Here is a 22,055-nt window from a genome sequence, read left to right as displayed (position 1 = left end):
AAATTGCCAAAATAGGTAGAACTGTCTTTGAAATTTCCTGCTTTGTGGTAAAGTCTGCTGGATACTATGGGCCTGTAGACTGAAGATGGATGCTCCAACAGTACAGAAAAACTTTGGGTGACTGTCTAGGCAGGAAGATGTCTCTGTCAATTCTAGAGTTTTGAAAGTTGCTTACAATGCATTTTCTGTTTACTTAGGTAATATTGTATGTTTCTGGAATCTTTGATGGAGTTGAAGAATTTATAGCTACATTATATTTTTCTTTAGTTATGATAAAAGATAAAATAGATATAAACTATTATAACTGTAATTTTTACTAGATACCTGTTATATATAATTTAACTATGTTAAAGCCTTCCTTTTTGCTTAAACAGAAAAGGGAAAATAGTGTAGGAGGTCCTTCTGTCTATGTGTTGTTTTCATTGGTTAATAAAGAAACTGCTTTGGCCCTGTTGATAAGGCAGAACTTAGATAGGTGGGGAAAATTAAACAGACTGCTAGGAGGAAGAAAGCAGAGTCAGAAAAACGCCATGTGGATCTGCCAGAGACAGAAGCTGGGAATTTTACCCAGTAAGCCACTGTCACATAGCAATACACAGATTAACAAAAATAGATTAAATTAGGATGTAAGAATTATCCAATAAGAAACTAAAGCTAATGGACAAAGCAGAGATTTAATTAATATAGTTTCTGTGTGGTTATTTCAGGGTTAAGCTAGCTAGGTGGCTGGGAACTGGGAGGCCGGGATGAACAAATGGCCTGGCTTTCCTTGCAACACCACTGCCCAAGGGAGACTGACCATTGAGGAAAATGTTGCCTGCATATCTATTTCAGATGACCCTCCAGGTGGTTATCATGTTAACTCTTCTCAGGGGCATCAAGGTCCAGGCAGCAAGCCCCCACCAACCACAGAAGGTGATGTGGATCTTGTCGAGCACTGGCACTGGAAGGATCATAAAACAGACTTCTCAGATGATGACGCCCTGGATGTGGTAGCCTGACCTGATGTTTGTCCTCTGTGATTTAGCATGTGGAAGGTGGGACATGGGAGACTGGATTTGGGGGATTACAGGAGACCTGAATATAGAGGCTCTCAGAGGTACTCCCTACCCCAGGCATCTTACCCTAATGAACCTTGATGTTCTCATGTCCTTAGGAGACATGCCTTCCTACAGACACCCTTTTATGTATGCCCAGGAAAAAATTGTGGGGGCCAGACTCCTGATTACTATTGTCCTTCCTGGCGATGTGAGAGACTGGGACTGGACATTGGATAAAACAACATGGAGATATAATGATCTCCAGGGTCTTCCAGGTACCCCTATCCCAGAAGCCTCGATTTGGAAGATGCACTTGATTTAGATGTAACCCTCTGATATTAATGTTCACAGATCAGGGGAAGAAAAGGGACCTATCCTAGTTATCTAGGAAAATGTGGGGATTAAGGCTATACCAAAAGGGATATGGTCATGGCCTCATACTCATATTTCAAGTGGAGATACATCCTAAGGACCCTCATCAGATGCTGGGACCTGCTTCCAAGTTAATGCCCGTGGGGAACGTGTCTGTATATACCTCAACTTTACATACATAAACTTTACATACACCCACCCCTCCATCATCTACCCCTAAAGTATCCTCCACAAAACTGCTTAGAGATGTAGGGGGATTAGAAGCATCACCTTATTTGATGGAGACCATTAAGATTGTCTTTATGCCTTTAAATCTTACCCACCCTGAAGCCAGTGAGGCCTTTTGGCTTTCCTTACAGCCACTACCCTTCTACTTTGAAGCCTTTGGGGTAAATGACTCTTATGAAATACTAGATAAAGCTGATATTTGTAGGTGGGAAAACCCCAAGATGGGAGAGATGTCGGGACTGACTATCCCCCTTTGGCAGATGTCAAATGCAACTTGTGCCTCATACACCAGACACCCTCTTCTTAACCTCACTTGTGATATAGCTAGTGGGCCTAGCTCCATGGATAGTGCCCAAATATCATCTGTATTTTTGGATCTGCAAGAGACAGGGTTACTCCCTGCCTGTCTGACCTACTGATCATTCAGCATAATGATACTTGCTTGCTTGCTTTAATTTTCCCTCATGTGTTTTACCACATGCAAGAAGTATTCCTGGCCTGAAGGCATAACAGAGAGTCCCTAATGGCCCTGGCTGTCACCACACTGATGTGGCAGGGGTGGTCAGGACTGCCGTGGGTACATCATCCCTGGTAATTTTACAGCAAGTAATGGGAATAATTCACTCACAACTGACAGCGTCTTTAAAAAAGACAGAGACTGCTTTAAATTATTTACAAAAGTCTTTTGATTCCTTAGCAAGGGTAACTTTACAAAATAGGAGAGGCTTGGACTTGGTGTTTATGGAGCAGGGAGGAATTACAGGGCACTTGGGAAAGAATGTTGCTTCTATGTGGAGTATTCTTGGATAGTTACAAAAACCCTAGATAAGTTAAGAAAAGATATTGATTTGTTTAAGTCAAGGACCCCCTTTGAGACCTGGTTTAATTGGTCCCCATGGCTTACCACACTCATTTCTTCCCTAATTGGGCCAATGGCTATTTGTTTATTGATCTGTCTTTTGGGCCCATGTATTCTCCAAAGGCTGAAACAAGAATTCCAAAAACGGATACAATAGATACAACTCGAGGAGGAGGCAGAAATCTTTAATAAATAAATAAATTAAAAAATAGATACAACTCATGGTCCTTCGAGTACATTATGATAGGCTCGATACATATCACCCCACTGGTGAGCTCTCAATTTGTGTGTTTCCAGGCCAAAACTCTGGATAAGGGTGGCCCTGACCAGTATACCCTCTCCCTTGTGGGCTATTCTGGCCTGGTGACTGGGGTAGAGGGTGAGATATAAAACTAAAAGGGGGAGGTGTTGGACCAAAAGTATCTCAGGGCCTGTACCTTGAGGCCTGTAGGACAGAGAAAAGCCTGGCTCACATTTGAAGGATAGTCTCAAAGGTACCAAATGGGGATGAGACAGAAAAAATTTAGGTAGACATCCCTCCAGCCAGAAGGAGGGCTTGACTGTTTCTCACTGGCTGGAGGTACTCCCACATCACATCAACCTGTATGATGTTACTTAACCTATAGAAGCTGATGCTCACAGTAATGAACTGAGTTCCTGCCTTGACTTGACTCCCTATCAAGTTTGATTTTCCTGTGTTGTGGAACTGCAAAACAGATTGATAGCACACTCACCTATCCCTGGGGAATAAGGTTAAAGAGGCCTGGCAGTGTCTGTGCTACTGGTGTTATATTTAACAAGTGGTCTTCTGTACCCATGCATTCAAGGAAACTGCCGACTTTCTCTTCTATAAGGTTCAGTGTAACTGGATTTATGTTGAGGTCTTTGATCCATTTGGACTTGAGTTTTGTTTATGGAAATCTAAATAGATCTATTTGCATTCTTCTACATATCAACATCCAGTCATGCTAGAACCTTTCATTAAAGATGTTTTCTTTTTTTCCATTGTACAATTTTAGTTCTTTGTAAAAAAACACTCAGGTATTCATGAGTGTATGAATTAATGTCAGAGTCTTAAATTCGATTCCATTGATCCATGTGTCTGTTTTTATCCAATACCAAGCTGCTTTTATTACTATTGCTCAATAGTAGAGCTTGAAGTCAGAGATGGTGATGCCTCCAGAAGTTGCTTTATTGCACAAGATTGTTTTGGCTACCCTGGATTATTTGTTTTTTTTTTTCATATGAATTTGAGTACTGTTGTTTAAAGGCCTGTGAAGAATTTTGTTGGGATCTTAAGGGGGATTGCATTGAATCTGTAGATTGCTTTGGAGAAGATGCCGTTTTTACTATGTTGATCCTACCTACCCAAGAACATGGGAGATCTTTCCATTTTTTGATATCTTCATCAATTTCTTTCTTCAAAGACTTAAAGTTTTTGTCATACAGGTCTTTCACTTGTTTGGTTAGAGTTGTCCCAAGAAATTTTATGTTATTTGTGGCTATTGTAAAGGGTAATATTTCTATAATTTCTTTCTCAGTCCATTTATCATTTCTGTATAGGAGAGTTACTGACTTTTTTTTAGTTAAGTTGAATCCTGCCAAATTACTGAAGGTATTTATCAGCTGCAGGAGTACCCTGGTAGAATTTTTGGGATTACTTATGTATACTATCATATCATCTGCAAGAAGGGAATGTTTGACTTATTCCTTTTCAATTTGTGTCCTCTTAAACTTTGTTTTCTTTTTGCTCTAGCTAGAACTTGGAGTGCTATATTGGATAGATATAGAGAGATTGGACAGACTTATTGTTTCTGATTTTAGTGGAATCACTTTGAGTTTCTTTCCATTAAGTTTTGATGTTGGCTGGTAACTTGCTGTATATTGCCTTTATTATGTTTAGGTATGTTTCTTGTATCCCTGATTGCTCCATGACTTTTTTTTGTGAGGGAATGTCAAATTGAGTCAAATGTTTTTTAAAGCATCTAATGAGATGATAATGATGTTTTTCTTTCAGTTTATTTATATGGTGGATTACATTGATAGATTTTCATATGTTGAACCATTCATGCACCTCTGGAATAAAACCAAGTTGATCAAAGCAAATAATTTTTCTGACGTGTTCTTGGATTCACATTGCCAGTAATTTATTGAGTATTTTATCAATGTTCATGAGGGAGATTGGTCTGTAATTCTCTTTCTTTATTGCATCTTTGTGTAGTTTGTGGATTAGGGTAACTGTAGCCTAGTAAGAATTTGGCAATGTTCCTTCTTTTTCTGTTGTGTGGAACAATTTGAAGAGTATTGGCATTAGATCTTCCTTAAAATTCTTGTAGAATTCTGCACTGAATCCATCTGACACTGCGCTTTTTTTTTTTTTTGGTTGGGAGACCGTTAATGTCTATTTCTATTTCCTTGGGGGTAATAGGTCTATTTTAATTGTTTATCTGGTCTTGACTTAATTCTGGTATGTGGTACCTATCCAGGAAATTGTTCATTTCATTTATGTTTTCCAATTTTGTGAAATACAGATTTTTCAAAGTATGATCTCATAATTCTCTGGATTTCCTCATTGTTGTTACATTCCCCTTTTCATTTCTGATTTTGTTAATTTGGATAGTCTCTCCACCTTTTGGTTAGTTTGGATAAGGTTTTGTCTATCTTGTTAATTTTCTCAAAGAACCAACTCTTTGTTTCACTGATTCTTTGTATTGTTCTCTTTGTTACTATTTTGTTCTTTTTAGCCCTCAATTTGATTATTTCCTGACATCTAATCCTCCTGTGTGAGTTTGGTTCTTGTTCTAGAGCTTTCATGCGTGCTGTTAAGTAACTAATGTAAACTTTATCCACATTCATTATGTAGGCACATAGTGCCATGAGCTTTCCTCTTAGCACTGTTTTCATAGTGCCTCATGACTTTGGGTATGTTGTGCATTCATTTTCATTGAATTCTAGGAAGCCTTTGATTTCTTTATTTCTTCCTTCACCCAGTGATGATTCAGTTGAGCATTATTCAATTTCCATTTCTTTGTAGGCTTTTTGAAATTAGTGTTATTATTAACATCTAAATTTATCCAATGGTAATCCAATAAGATACAGGGGTTTTTCAAATTTTTTGTATCTGTTGAAATTAACTATGTTACCAAGAATGTGGTCAATTTTAGAGAAGGTTCCAAGAGGTGCTGAAAAGAAGGTATGTTCTTTTGTGTTTGGGTTGAATGATCAATAGATGTCTGTTAAGTACATTTGAGTCCTAACATCTCTTAATTCCCTTATTTCCTTCTTAAATTTCTCTCTGATTAACTTGTCCATTGGTGGGAGTGGGGTGTTGAAGTCTCCCGCTGTTAGTGTGTGGGTTTTGATGTGTGATTTAAGCTTTAGTAATATTTCTTTTACATAAGTAGGTGCCCTCATATTTAGGACATAGATGTTCAGAATTGGGGCTTCATCTTGATGGATTTTTCTTATGATAAATATGAAATATCTTTCTCCATCTCTTTTGACTAATTTTAGTTTGAAGTCTATTTTGTTAGATATTAAAAATGCTACACCAGCTTATTTTTAGGTACATTTGATTGGAAAATCTTTTCCCAACCATTTACTCTGAGGTAATGTCTGTCTTTTAGGTTGAGGTGTGTTTCTTGTATGCAACAGAAGGATGGTCCTCTTTTAGTACCCATTCGGTTAGTCTGTGTCATTTTATAAGTAAATTGAGTCCATTGATATTAAGAGATATTAATGACCAGTGAATGTTAATTCCTGTTCATTTTAGATTTGGTGGTGATGGTGGTAGTAGTGTTTGTGAGTTCCCCTTCTTTGGGGTTTGCTGGTGTGAGGTTATCTATTGTCTGTGTTGTCATGGGTGTATCTAGCTTCCTTGGGTTGGACATTTCCTTCTAGTACTTTCTGTATGGCAGGATTTGTGGATAAGTATTATTTAAATCTGGTTTTGTCATGGAATATCTTGTTTGCTCCATGCATTGTGATTGAAAGTTTTGCTGGATATAGTAGTCTGGGCTGGTATTTGTGGTCTCTTACTCTCTTCAACAGTCTGTACAGGACCTTCTGACTTTCAATTTCCATTGAGAATCCAGGTATAATTCTAATAGATCTCCCTTTATATGTTAGTTGGTCCTTTTCCTTTGCAGCTCTTAATATTCTTTCTTTAGTCTGTTTGTTCAGTATTTTGATTATTATATGGCAAGGAGACTTTTTTGTTTCCATCTATTTGGTGTTCTGTAAGCTTCTTGTACTTTCATGGGCATATTCTTCTTTAGGTTGGGAAAGTTTTAGTATACCATTTTGTTGGATAAATGATGGAGGAAGGTCATTGGTTAATTATAATAAAAAAACTGCTTGGCCTCATAGGTTAAAACATAGGTGGGTGGAGTAAACAGAACAGAATGCTGGGAGGAAGAGGAAGTGAGCTCAGACTCGACAGGTCTGCTCTCTGGAGCAGAGACGCCATGCTCCCCTCTCCCAGGCAGACACAATAGCTCTGCTGTCTGAGGCAGATGGCGATGCAGCCAGCCACCAGGTCAGACATGCTGAATCTTTCCTGGTAAGCGCACCTTGTGGTGCTACACAGATTATTAGAAATGGGTTAAGAGGCTGAAACTAATGGGCCAGGCAGTGTTTAAAAGAATACAGTTTGTGTGTTGTTATTTTGGGTAAAGCTAGCCGGTGGCCGGAACTGGGTGGCAGAATGTAACCCGCAGCTCCTACTACAAATAAATTTTCTGTGCCTTTGAGCTGGCTTTCTTCTCCTTCTTCTATCTCTGTTATTCTTAGGTTTGGTCTTTTCGTGGTGTCCCAGATTTCCTGAATGTTTTATGTTAAGAATTTGTTGGATTTGCCATTTTATTTGACTGATGAATCTATTACCTGTATCATATCTTCAGCTTTTGAGACTCTCTTTGCCATCTCTTGCATTCTGTTGGTTATTTTTTGCATCTGTAGTTCCCATTCATTTACCCTGATTTTCCATTTCCAGAATTCCATGATTGGTGTTTTCTTTATTGCCTCTTTCAAATTTCAAACCTTGAACTGTTTCCTTCAATGGTTTGATTATTTTTTTCTTTGTTTTCTTTAAGGAATTTTTTGATTTCTTCCAATTTTCTGTTTGTCTTTTCCTTCTTTTCTTTAAGAGAATTTTTAATTTCTCCCTTAAAAGCCTCTATCCTCTTTATAATGTTATATTTATGATTGTTTGCTTTTACTTCATCTGCTGCAGTGTTCAGGTCTTACTGCTGTAGAATCCCTAGTTTCTGGTGTTGCTATATTACTCTCTGTATTGTTTAATGTATTCTTACACTGTCATCTACACCTTTATTCCTTCAATTATTGCAGGTTGGGCCTGTGGCTTTGGTGGTTGCTGTTGTTGCAGGGATAGTGGAGTTGAGAGGTGAGGATGCATTTACTTGGTCTCTTGGAGTACAGTAGGTGAGGGTCTGACACAGGACATCAGGGCTCTCTTTCAAGTAACTCAGACACTCACATCTTGCAAGTCGAAAAGAAATTCTTAATGGCCTTTTACGTTTTAGTTTGGTTCAGTTGGATTTTTTTTTAGATGCTTGCTGTATTCTTTTTTTTTTCTTTTTTTTAATTTATTTATTTATTAAAGATTTCTGTCTCTTCCCCGCCACCGCCTCCCATTTCCCTCCCCCTCTCCCAATTAAGTCCCCCCCAGCCCGAAAAGCAATCAGGGTTCCCTGTCCTATGGGAAGTCCAAGGAACCCCCACCACCATCCAGGTCTAGTAAGTTGAGCATCCAAACTGCTTAGGCTCCCACAAAGCCAGTGCGTGCAGTAGGATCAGAAACCCATTGCCATTGTTCTTGAGTTCTCAGTAGTCCTCACTGTCCGCTATGTTCAGAGAGTCTGGTTTTATCCCAGGCTTTTCCAGACCCAGGCCAGCTGGTCTTGGTGAGTTCCCAGTAGAACATCCCCATTGTCTCAGTGTGTGGGTGCACCCCTCGCGGTCCTGAGTTCCTTGCTCATGCTCTCTCTCCTTATGCTCCTGAATTGGACCTTGAGATTTCAGTCCTGTGCTCCTTTGTTGGAGAGATTGTGGAGAAAGGGGTACACTCATCCATTGCTGGTGGGAATGCAAATTTGTGCAACCACTTTGGAAAGCAGTATGGCGGTTTCTCAGGAAATTCGGGATCAATCTACCCATGGACCCAGCAATATCACTCTTGGGAATATACCCAAGAGAGGCCTTATCATACAACAAAAGTATATGCTCTACGATGTTCATAGCAGCATTGTTTGTGATAGCCAGAACCTGGAAACAACCTAGATGCCCTTCAATGGAAGAATGGATGAAGAAAGTATGGAATTTATACATATTAGAGTACTACTCAGCAATAAAAAACAAGGACTTCTTGAATTTTGCATGCAAATGGATGGAAATAGAAAACACTATCCTGAGTGAGGTAAGCCAGATCCAAAAAGAGGAACATGGGATGTACTCACTCATATTTGGTTTCTAGCCATAAACCAAGGACATTGAGCTTATAATTAGTGATCCTAGAGAAGCTAAATAAGGAGAACCCAAAGAAAAACATATAGGCATCCTCCTGAATATTAACCTTCAGCAAGCGATGAAAGGAGACAGAGACCCAAATTGGAGCTCAGTTGGATTTATTATTTGATGACAAAGACCCAAAGAAGGTGATTCCCTGCTTGACTGGTCAGGTTCCAAAGCAAGCAAGCTCCGGGACCTTCCTCTCCTTTGTTCTACCCAGACTTTCCACCTCATCAACTTCAATTTCTATGTCCAGACAAAATGCCTTTTAAAAATAAAGGTATTATTAGATAGTAACAACTAAAAGAGCTTATTCTAACTTGACTGGAAAAGAGATAGACTTATCAAGGACCACTTCTAGGTGAATCTATGAGAGCATTTCTAGACAGGATTAAGTGTTGAGAGCCCTGAATTTAAAAAGGTTTAATCTATTGAAGAATTCAAATTTGGAATAGATTGTTGAGTGGTGGAAGAACTGCAGAGACTAATATCTAGTTAGAAGTGGGCTACTATTGGGGTTTCTTTGAAGGGTAATTTGTGAATTCTCGTTGGCTTTTTCCATCCTACAATGTTCAACTTAAAATACCTTCTAGGTTCCTCCCTATAGTCTTTGCTTACCCCTGTCATTAGGGGCTAACTATTACTCATTAAAGTTCTTTAATATCATCTCTTTGCCAATATCATCTCTTAAGCCCAAATGTCATAGCATGACAAAACACACTACAGGAAAATCATTCTTTCCCTGATACTCATTTATTAGCTACAAGAAATCCATCAAGTTTTACAATGAATGTCATTCTGGTTTGAATTCCACATACTTCTTCCTCATGATAAAAAATCCTTTCTGTACTTTAACAATTCTTAATATCAATTAACAGACTGCATCCTAAGAATTCTGTCCCTACACATTTCAGAATTAACTCCTGACTCTGTTTTTATTGTTGTTTCTTCTCACCAAGGTTATTAAGAATGGAATCTACAAAGACATCTTTCAACTGATGGGTGAATAATTAAAATGCAGTACATATCCACAATGGAATAAAATTCAGCTGTGAAAAAAAAAAGTGAAATTAGGAAATTTATGGGTAAATGGATGGGACTGGAACCAAATTAAAGAACTATAAGCCAATGTCACATGCTCTATATCATGCAAATTCTAGTTTTGAATCTTTAGATTTGTGTGTTTATCATGGAGTACATGTAGAAATCAGAAAACTAGAAAGGGGTCATGACAGAGTGATGATCTTGTATTTCCCTCTTATTCCTTTTCTCCCTCCTACCAACTGTGTTCCTCAGTATCCCTCCCTTATGATCATTATTGTTTATAGAAAACAAGAAACACAATGTCTCAACATCCAGTAACTGGAAAATTACTTCGGGATTCTGACCAATGTTTTCTTCCTAAAAATGAACAAGTTTAATTAAAATTAGCATATGTACCAGCTTGCATTCCCACCAGCAATGCAGAAGTGTTCCCTTTACCCCATAACCTATCAAGCATAAGTTGTCTTCAGTGTTTTTGATCTTGGCCATTCTTACAGGTGTAAGATGGAATCTCAGGGGTCTTTAGATTTGCATTTCTCTGATGACTAAGGATGTTGAGCATTTCCTTAAGTGTCTTTCAGCCATTTTATATTCCTCTGTTTAGAGCTCTCTGTTTAGGTCTGTACTCCATTTTTTAATTGGATTATTTGTTCTTTTGATGACCAATTTCTTGAGTTCTTTGTATATTTTGGAGATCAGACTTCTGTCTGATGTGGGGTTAGTGAAAGTCTTTACCCATTCTGTAGGCTGTCATATTGTCTTGTTGACCATGTCTTTGCTTTACAGTTTCAGGAGGTCCCATTTATTAATTGTTTTTCTCAGTGTTTGTGCTGCTGGGGTTATATTTAGGAAGTTGTTCCCTGTGCCAGTGCATTCAAGTGTACTTCCCACTTTCTCTTCTATAAGGTTCAGTGTGGCTGGCTTTATGTTGAGGTCTTTGATCCATTTGGACTTGATTTTGTGCATGGTGATAGATATGGGTCTATTTTCATTCTTCTACATTTGTTAAATATGCTTTCTTTTTTTCCATTTGATATTTTTTGTTTCTTTGTCAAAAATCACATGTTCAAAGATGTGTGGATTAATATCTAGATCTTCAACTAGGTTCCATTGGTCTTCCAGTCTGTTCTTATGGCAATACCAGGCTGTTTTCAGTACTGTAGCTCTGTAGTGGGAATGCAAGCTGGCACAGCCCCTTTGGATGTCAGTGTGATGATTTCTCAGAAATTTAGAAAACAACCTTCTTCAAGACCCAGTAATACCACTTTTGGGTATGTACCCAAAGGATGCTGAATTGTGCCACAAGGACATGTGCTCAACTATGTTCATAGCAGCTTTGTTTGTCATAGCCAGAACCTGGAAACAACCTAAATGCCCCTTGATAAAGAATGGATAAGGAAAATGTGGTACATTATACAATGGGGTACAACACAGCAGAAAAAAATGACAACTTGAATTTTTCAGGAAAATGGATGGAGCTAGTAAACACCGTTTTGAGTGAGGTAACCCAGACCCAGAAAGACAATTATCGCATGTACTCATTCATAAGTGGTTTTTAAACATAATGCAAAGAAAACCAGCCTACAAATCCACAATGCTGAGAACTTAGATAACAATGAGGACATTAAGAGAGACTTACATAGATCTAATCTACATGGGAAGTAGAAAAAGACAAGATCTCCTGAGTAAATTGGGAGCATAGGGACCTTGTGGGAGGATTGAAGGGGAAGGGAGAAGCAGGGAGGGGAGCAGAGAAAAATGTAGAGCTCAATAAAATTTAGCATATGTGTTTTTTGTTGTCGTACTTTGTATGATACATATGATATGCAATAAAAGGTCTAGTAATGATGCATGTTTTTAATGTGAAATGACATTAGTCTACAACTTGCCTTTTTTCTCAATATGTTTTGGTGATCTACATATGTTATGATCTATAATTATACCAGTCATTTGAATTATGCTACACATATACAATTAATCATTCTCTTATTATTGGATATTTAGTTCATTTCCAATTTTTTTATTATTGCCAATATCTCTCTAGGCACACTACACAAAACACACACACACAAGCTCCTTGAGCTTATGTCTCTAGGGGAGCAGCTAAGGATTAAAATTCCTGAGTCATTGAATATGCATGATTTCCTCAATTATCTGTCAATGCAGGTGATTCATTTTATATGGATGTCACTCACTCATCTGGAGTATATTGGTTTATAGGAAGATTAAATAGATGGTTCGTATACAACATTCATTTAGTAGATATTATTTTTCTCTATTTCCACTTTATATTGATCAACTTTTGGATTTGGGAAAAATTTTAAAACAAAAAAAATTAGTTCTTTGATATTTTCATGTACACTTCCCTGGCTGAGTAGTGGTTTTTTTTCCCCCTGCCATTTATCCTCTCATGTCTATGAATTGAGTTGTTAGGACAGAGCTTCCATGATTTTCCTATTAAAACTCATATTAATGATGGTTCATTAATGTTCATTCACAAAGCTCTTTAGACATTCCTGATGCTAAAACTGTGTCTTTCATATTTTTAGGAAGTGTTTCATCCAGCCTGTGTCTTGTCTTTAAACTTTATTAATGGCATGTTTTGGAGGATTGTTTTCATTATTTGAACATTTCCTACATGTAAACAGTGTATCTTGATTAAATGCCCCTTAGCTCCCCACTGTCACTTCGCCAGATGCTCCTAACATAAACATTTTAGCTTTATCTGCTCAATTGTGTCTACCTTTTCTTTTCTACTTGGGGAGTTTTGTACTTTATTAACAAGATGTTTGTAACCACATGATCTAATGAGATTTTCTGAAATTGTATATGTCCATCAGCTTTTCTCTTTTTGGTATTCTTCAAATTTGAATCCAGATCCATATCAGGTGGTCATGAAGATTTTTAACTGTATATTTCCACAGAAATAAAACCTTATGCACATACATATATACACAAGAGTACAAATAGCACTTAAGAAAATTTGATGAATTGAGCCAGTGGATACAATGTAAATATTCTAGTTGCAGTATTGTACTATAGTCCTGAAAGGTGTCTTCTTTAAGACAAGAGGGTATAGGAACTCTGTATTATTACCTACAAATGTACGCAGCTCTACAAACATATTGTTGTAAAAAGTGGTCCTTTAAAGTTAATAGCTGCGATCACCTTCATCACAGCAGCTATGATACCCCTAAGTGATCCTCAAGATCCAGTCTGTTGGTGTTTCCTCATAGAAGGGACAGGTCATTCGACCCTCACCTGAGAGTTCAGCCACTTACTCATGCAACTCTCTCCCAGTTGCCTGTAATTCTGCTCCATCTGCACACTGTCTGCAGAGGTTGACTAAAGAAGGGACTAATCTATACAGTTATGAGGAAGTTGCCTTCCATGCTGGAGTGAAACATTTTGGTGATTGTTGCGGGAGGCCCTTCCACTCCTCCAGCCAATAGCCACTGAGATACCAGCCCATTGGGGTGTGGTCTCTCTCCCTTTAAAAAGGCTGCCACTTCCCTTCTCGCTCTCTCTTCCTGCTCCGCTTCCGGAGACTAGACTCCCTTCCTGATTGTGCAGAGGGCTGTTGTCTGAGACGGTGATCTGTAAGTTTTTTCCCCTTTAAATAAATAACCATTCTATTAATCATAATTCTAAACTGGTGTGGGATTGTTTTTGACTTACGCCTTCACCTTCAGGTGATACCACTTCTTTGAGTTTCCCTATGTTCCTGAAAGTACTTCCTTACTCATGTTTCCATAAACAAGCTTAGCATACTCAGTTTACAAAGCAAGACTTGGATGGAATTCTGACTTTCATTTGGTTTTGGTGTACTATCTGAGATGAATAGACATTCACATTTCTCCAGGAAAAGTTAATACAACAATGTCAAAAAATATTCTTAAAGTCCTTTTTCTTCTTCTTGTCCTCCTCCATCTTGTCTTGCATGTGCTAGGGAAGTAGCTTTACCACTCACAAACATCTCCAGTCCATAATGTCTTACAAAGACAGGACACTATAGTGATGAAGGTAGATAAGTAGCAGGGTTTGCTAGGCATGCATATGACCCCAGGTTCCAAATTATAGCACTGTATTGTTCTTTAAAAACAGGCTACATATAAACCAGGTTTGGTGGCATATATCTGTAATCCCAGCACTTGGAAGGTAAAAGAAAGAGATTAGAGGTTCAGTGTCATTTTCTGCTTATATGGGAAATTTAAGGCCTGCTTGTGATACACAAGAACTTGTCTTTTAAACAACAACAGTAGAGACTTCCCTAGGTTTATGATGCTCTAACTTATGGTTTTAAGAGTTTATAATGTTGTCAAAAACAATGTACATTCATTCATTAGAAACCTGATATAATTCAATGTTGTATTAGGAGCAGTGGGCTACTTTCCCGGCACCAGGCCGCCCGCATGGCTAGCTTTACCCAAAATAATTACATGGAAACTGTATTCTTTTAAACACTGCTTGGCCCATTTCTATCTAGCCTCTTCTAGGCTAATTCTCGCACCTGGACTAACCCATTTCTGATAATCTGTGTAGCCCATGAGGTGGCTTACCAGGGAAGATTCTAGCCTACGTCCATCCTGGGTCGGAGCTTCATCGGTGTCTGCCTCAGAGAGCAGAGCTATCGCCTCTACCTGGGAGAGGGGAGCATGGCGTCTCTTTGAGCTCACTTCCTCTTCCTCCCAGCATTCTGTTCTGTTTACTCCTCCCACCTATGTTTTAATCTATGAGGGCCAAGCAGTTTCTTTATTGCTTAACCAATGAAATCAACAGATTGATATATGACACTCCCACATCACTTCCCCTTTTTCTGTTTAAACAAAAAAGGAAGGCTTTAACTTTATCATAGCAAAATTACATTAACAAAACAGTTATCAAGTAAAAGTTACAATATTTACATCTATTTTATCTTTTTTCATAACTAAGGAAAACTATAACTATCTATATATTCTTTACCTCCATCAAAGAATCCAGAAGGATATAATATTACCCAAGCAAACAAGAAATCCAAAACTCTAGAAATGACAGAGACATCTCACTGCCTGGACAGTCATCCAAGTTTCTCTGTACCATTGGGGCATCCATCTTCGGCCTACAGACCCATAGTTTCCAGCAGACATTTCCATGAAGCAGGAAATTTCAAAGGCAGTCAGTCACTATCTGCTGTGTCCTGCAAAATGTCTCACAGACTCTTTCATGAATCAGGAACCCTGAAAGATCATCTCACCTTTAGGCAAGTTCAGTAGTCCTCTCTCTGTGGGTTCTCTGTGTCCAGTTTATGCAATAGTCCAGGCAAGAGCAGTTTCTTGCCCAAATGGCTATCAAACTCCATAACGAGCCTCTTCGATGCCCATCTTCTTCTTGAAGTAGATTGGTGCTGCCAGGAGCAGAGTATCTCATTGTCATGAAAAGTCCTAAGTTTTTAAAACATTTAATAGCATATTCTATAATCTTTGAAAGATATAAAGAATGCCTATCTAAAATATATCTATGTACATCTAGAAAATCTTAACTAACATGACTACAAACTTGACTATTATGATTATCTATTAACAACCTATATACATTACATTTTTACATAAACTACACAATCACAATACCTTAATCAAGAGCAGAAATACATATACATATAACAAAATTGACCTTAAATTTATATCACTAAAGCAAAATCCATATCAATGCAAATTATTCATACCTATATCATATCCCACTTTAAATGTAAAAGAAAATTTATAAACAATTTTTGGGAATATGGGGGCAGTTATTTCTCTCCAAACTGCTTCCTGCTGAATGGGGGCATTGTTAATTAGGTCTTTCATGGTATAACCTGTGTGCTAGTTTCATCTCAGTTGGCAGTTGAGCGAAGCAATTTTCTGAAGATGTTCACAGCAACCCTTCAGGAGGGCATGGTCCATTACACCATATCGGAATAGAAGAAATGAACAGGGTCTCATCCTCTGTGAAAACAAAATAAGAAACTCCTTTCCAAAGCATCATGTCCTTAGATCCAAATTTCAAAGTCAAGGCATTTTCAAAATATCTATGTTGGATTAGTTCAGCAGCATTAATAAACAAATATCTTTTAGCAGCTGTTGCTCCTTCCTCAGCATTCAAACAATTCAAAGAGAGCATAATAGCATACAGTATCAAAATTCTCTGTGTATTTTCCATCTTTGTGCAGCTTTGTTTTAACCTCTATTTCGTTTATCTTTACTATTAACTTTTTGCTTTTTGAGACAGGTTCTCTGTATCTTTGACCTGGAATAACTCTGTAGACCAGGCTGTCCTTGAATTCTCAGAGATCTGCCTGTCTCTGCCTCCAAGGCATTGGGATTAAAGGCATACACTACTGCACCTTGAACTCACAGAGATCTGTTTGTCTCTGCCTTCTAGGCACTGGGATTAAAGGCATGTGCTCCCACACCTTGAAGTCACAGAGGTCAATCTCCCTCTGCCTCCCAAGTGTTGGGATTAAAGGTGTGTACTACCACACCCAACTACTCTCTTTCTTCATTATTTTTGTTTTTTACTTTAAGAACTTTAATTTTTAGTCTGAAAATATTTTTAACACTGTAAATCATTTAAAAATTTTCTTTGTCTTTGAATCTCTTTTTATTCTATATCTCTCTTTTTCTGACCACATGAGTCCTTAATTTACCAAGCAATCTCAGTAGGACTAAAGCCATGGCTTTGCCGGCTAGATGTAGCCCATTCCTTAGCTTTCTGCCATTCCAACCTTGTGGCTGAGGTACCGGCCAGAGCCGCATTCAGTGCCACAAGTCTACAGTGTTTCAAGGTCCTTGCCATCAAACAAGCTACAACAGACAACACTCAAGTCCTCTCTCTGTAGCCGGCTCTCCTGCCTCAAACAGTCAGAGTTTGCCCTGGCAGGACGGCCCAGAAAGCCGACATTTTAAAACAACACAGGTTTTTTCCTGCTACTGAGTCAGGAAAATTTCAAAATGGAGGACCATTTTGTGCTAGCTCTGGGGCTGCCAGGTAGGAGCGGCACTCAGCACTTTAATTCTGAGACTGAGCGTGCCGTACAGAAATTCTTTTCATCCAAGTTACATTCAAATCTGACACGCAGAGCACTGCGCAGTCTGAAAACACGTCCATGTATGGCGGCAGGAATCCGCCATGCTCTCCCTCTTGCCTAAGCCTGATTTGGCCGTCTGCCCAAGTGCAGGAGGGGAGTGCTGAGCCATCAGCAGGGACTCAGAGCACTCTCCTTCCGATCCCAACTGGGAACACAAACATCCAGTCCCATAAAAGCCACTGAAATGCTTTAAAACCAGAGTTCACACTGGCAACACAGCTCCAAGAAGCTGCGCTTTAAATTGACACAGCGTTTTTTCTGCTGCTGTTGCCGAATCAGGAAATCTCTCTACAGCATGCCACCAACAAACAACAAAAATCTGTGTTAAACTCTCACTCCCTTATTTTTAAGCCTTCTCGGGTTTTTTGAGTGGATTTAGTCCATCACGTTGGGTGCCATTTTGTTGTATTAGGAGCGGCAGGCTACTTTCCCGGCACCCGCATGGCTAGCTTTACCCGAAATAATTACATCGAAACTGTATTCTTTTAAACACTGCTTTGCCCATTTCTATCTAGCCTCTTCTAGGCTAATTCTCGTACCTGGACTAACCCATTTCTTATAATCTGTGTAGCCCCCAAGGTAGCTTACCAGGGAAGATTCTAGCCTACATCCATCCTGGGTCAGAGCTTCATCGCGTGTCTGCCTCAGAGAGCAGAGCTATCACCTCTACCCGGGAGAAGGGAGCATGGCATCTCTCTGAGCTCACTTCCTCTACCTCCCAGCATTTTGTTCTGTTTACTCCTCCCACCTATGTTTTAACCTATGAGGGCCAGCCAAGCAGTTTCTTTATTGCTTAACCAATGAAATCAACAGATTGATATATGACACTTCCACATCACTTCAAACTTTGGATTTGTATCTTTTACTAGACTGGTCATGTATACCCCCATCATCTCTAGAATGCTGGACAGCTGTGATCAAAAGGGTGGGCAACCCATAGCTACAGCTATGCCGCTCAAGAGTGGTGGTCAATAGGTCAGGTGGATTATCAGCATTATCATTTATGACAAGTTTAGCAGAATATAATCCCATCGCAAATCAAGGAAGTACCTATAGTGGAATCAATGGCATCAATGACAGTACCTTCAGAATCTAGTTTCAATTTGAAACTCAAAATTGGAAAGGAGATGTCAAGATCAATTTCTTAGGTTTACTTTTTCTCCAAAAAAAAAAATGTATCCTTCCTTTTCTAGCTAACTTTGCAGATTCCTAGCATTTAAAAATATGAGGATATTTTGACAAGTTATTCACAATTTTATTTTTATCTGCCAGAAACTTCTCTGACAGTTTTGTTTGCTTATTTGAGGAATGTAAGTCTCGAAGAAGTTAACAACTTTAGGCACACAAAGCTGGTCAGAAGTAATACTCATCCTTTAGAGCTCAGTTATGCTTGGCAGTCACCATTTTGTCTGTTTACAAGGCAAAAGCAACTGCCCTGTTTAATTTTCTTAGTTAGAAATTTTTACCGTCCTTTCTGAGTTTTGAGAACTATACCACCTGGAAGGTTGTTTTCTTCCTTACCAATATGTAGGTCCAAAAGCAACTATGGCATATACAACCTCAATATTGAAAAAGTAAACAGGACAAAAGTTCCCTGCATATGACAAAGAGAATAAAATTAATTGTTCATTTAAACACTCCTTCTGGGGACACAATTGATGAGTATCTATCACCCCTTTCCCTAATACTTCCTTCCTTCATGGTATGAGATTTTCACCAACTTTAGAGGATGCTCTGAACATTTGAAGCGCTAAATAGAGATAAGTGGAATGGGATATGCTTGTGCTACATGATACTCCTTTATGTCAGAACATCTTCAAATGTTTATGTCAATATACTTATGAAAAGTTTCTAGTAAACAATATTTTTTACACATTTTTTAAATTGACATTTAAAATATTTTACTATCATGTTAAATAAATGCAAAGGGTTATTTTAGGTTTGATATTATTCAGTGAACTGTTAGATCACTCTTAAGTATACTTGATGATGTCTACAACTGTCATGCTACTCACCATATGCTCTAAAATTATTTGAGGGGCTAGAGAAATAGCTCAGCAGTTACAAGTATTAACTGTTATTCCTGAAGACTCAGGTTTGGTTGCTAGCACTCATATGGTGGCTCACAACCATCTGTAACTCCATGGGATTTGATGCCTTCTTCTGTCCTCCTTGGTACCAGACATGCAAGCAGTATAAAGGCTTACATACAGGAAAAAACACTCCCACCACACATTAAATGTACACACACATACATATTCTCACACTCACATTTTATAAAATATCTTTAACTGTCAGAAATTTTACACAATTTCTACATTTGAAAATTCTTTACAACGTGATATACTTATCTTGTATTCAATAATTATGTTTAAACTGAAGCCTAATTTAATTTTTTTCATTTAATCAGACAATGTTAGATTAAAATTTCAGTATTGTATTACTATTACAATCATTACAAGGAAAATGATTTAGAAGCAACATACATATTTTGAGAAATTATTATTAAATACAAAAGTTCATTCATCAAGGAAATGCTCTTCTTAATGATCTGGATACTGTTTCCTTCATCCAGAAAGTTTATGAATTCTGAATGAGTGATATTTATCCTTGGTATGAAGCAGGATTCCGCAAACATTCACTGTTTCTGTTCTGTTTTCATTTAAATGTAATTTAAATGAGGAGCTTTATCAAGAAAAACTGTTTGCCAAGTTTTAGATCTCCATCCAAGTTTGCAACAAATTCCAACTAATGTTCTATCACCTAAAAGTATTTTAATAACTTATCAATGGGTAATGTGTTTAGGTTTTTTTTTAATTTTATTGATAAGAAAGATTTAAGAAATCCTGCATTATAAGCAAAGCAAATGAATAAAATATGACTGAAAGTGGGGAGAAGAAAATGGCAGAGGCATGAGCATACATGTGTACATGCACATGTCTTTTGGTGGAGCATACATTCCATCTGGGATTGACTAGAAAAGGACTTTCTTGGGTTCATTAAGGGTAACTAATATGTACTGTCTTTATAAAGACAAGTCTCCTTTGCCCCCTTCATATTTTCTAGGACATAGCTATATCTATAGCAGACTCAATAAACGTTTGACAAATGAGAAACAGAATGAGGAAGAATAATTAATGCCATCCAATTAGATCAGAAGTTATAAAAATCTAATAGTTAAAAGGAGTGCAAGTCCACCCATTAGCAGTCATGGTGCCAGAACACCAGCAGTCTTCTCTAAAAGGAACTTCTCAAGGTACTTGTTCTACACCATTCCATTTGTATTTGCTAATTCCATTTGCCCTAAGGCTAGCTGAATAATTTTTTAATCCACCTGGTAAATGAAAATCCAGCAACTCTGGTCCAAAGGCATTCTGTAAAGATACTAAAAGATAAAGCATTTTTCCTTTCATAATCTCTTTGTTGCTATTAATTTGTTGATTTAAATCTCCATGTTGATTTACAAATTAGGCATGTGGCAAAGACAGATTAAACTTTTATACTATTCAAATACATTTTACTGTCCACTTTTTAATCTGTACTATAAATTTTAACAGAAATATATATATATAATATTCTCCAATATTTCTGTTATATATATATATATAGAGAGAGAGAGAGAGAGTGAGTCTCACTGAAATTACAGAATTCATGTCATTGTTTATACATGAACGTATAGCTTATTCTTAAGTAAAAAGAGTAAAAAAATACCTCAAGTGGTCCTATTTTACTTCTTTTTCTTCTCTTTGTGTGATATGGTGCATACGTGTGTATGTGACTGAGGGTGCGAGCATGCTATGACACACATGAAAAAGTCAAGAAATAACTTTTGGGAGTCATTTCTCACCTTCATCTTATCTGAAACAGATTATCTCGTGTTCCTGCCATTGGCCTGGGATCTTTGGGCTAGCTATTCTATGAATTCCTGGGTGATGTTCTTGTTTCTGCCTTCCAACTCACTACAGGAATAAAAGAGTCATATATACATGCCATTGCATCTGGATTTTTACACTGGTTTTGGAATATGAACCTAAGTCTTCAAGCTGGCTGCCAATGCTTTTGCATACTAAGTCGCTTCCTGGTCCTATTTCAATTGTGAATATATATACATTCAGCCAACACTTTCTGCTTTCAACTTACTGATGAATTACGACAGGATGAAAGCAAAGAAAAAGTAATTTCTTATTTCCCATCATTTCTTTTTCTACTATTTCACTATTTGGGGCATAAGCTAATACCAGGTTGAAACATGAATAAGAAAAGACACAATGGGATTTTTAAAGTAATGTTATTTCTTAGAATGTTATTTTCTTCTTTCTGCATTCAAGGAAACTCATAATTCAGATGGAAAACATAGCTCCTTTGGATAGCCCTGGCCTCAATTACAGATGTCGCCTGCTTATATAGTGAATTTGTAAGCCTTACTGTAACAAATACCTGAAATCAACAACATAAGAAGATATGTCTATTTAGGCTCACAATTTTTGATGTCTTAGTTGATGTTCACTTAGTTCATTGCTTAGGGACTGGTGGTAAGATGTTAGATTATGGTGGGAACATATGGGAGAGGAACCATTTGTTCATCTCATGGTCACTAGGAATCAAAAGAGGGAGAAAGAAAAGTACCAAAATCTGGGGTTTCATCTCGACTACCAAGACGGATAAAAAAAAAAGGCAAAACCTTCAAGGCAGCATTAAACCAAGTAAAGAGTCCTTGAAGACACAGGGCCTTGTGTAACTCTACTGGCCATACACCCACAAAGCCACTTCTGCTCTAATTCCCTCAGTTGTGGCATTTCTTCCCTGAACATTTGCGCAAGATCACTGCTTGAACATGGAACTGAAAGGAGCCTACTTGCTGTGTTCTTCTGTTCTAGCG

This window comes from Microtus pennsylvanicus, chromosome X, assembly GCF_037038515.1.
Source record: "Microtus pennsylvanicus isolate mMicPen1 chromosome X, mMicPen1.hap1, whole genome shotgun sequence".
In the NCBI taxonomy this organism is placed as follows: Eukaryota; Metazoa; Chordata; class Mammalia; order Rodentia; family Cricetidae; genus Microtus; species Microtus pennsylvanicus.
This window is presented reverse-complemented; position numbering follows the sequence as displayed.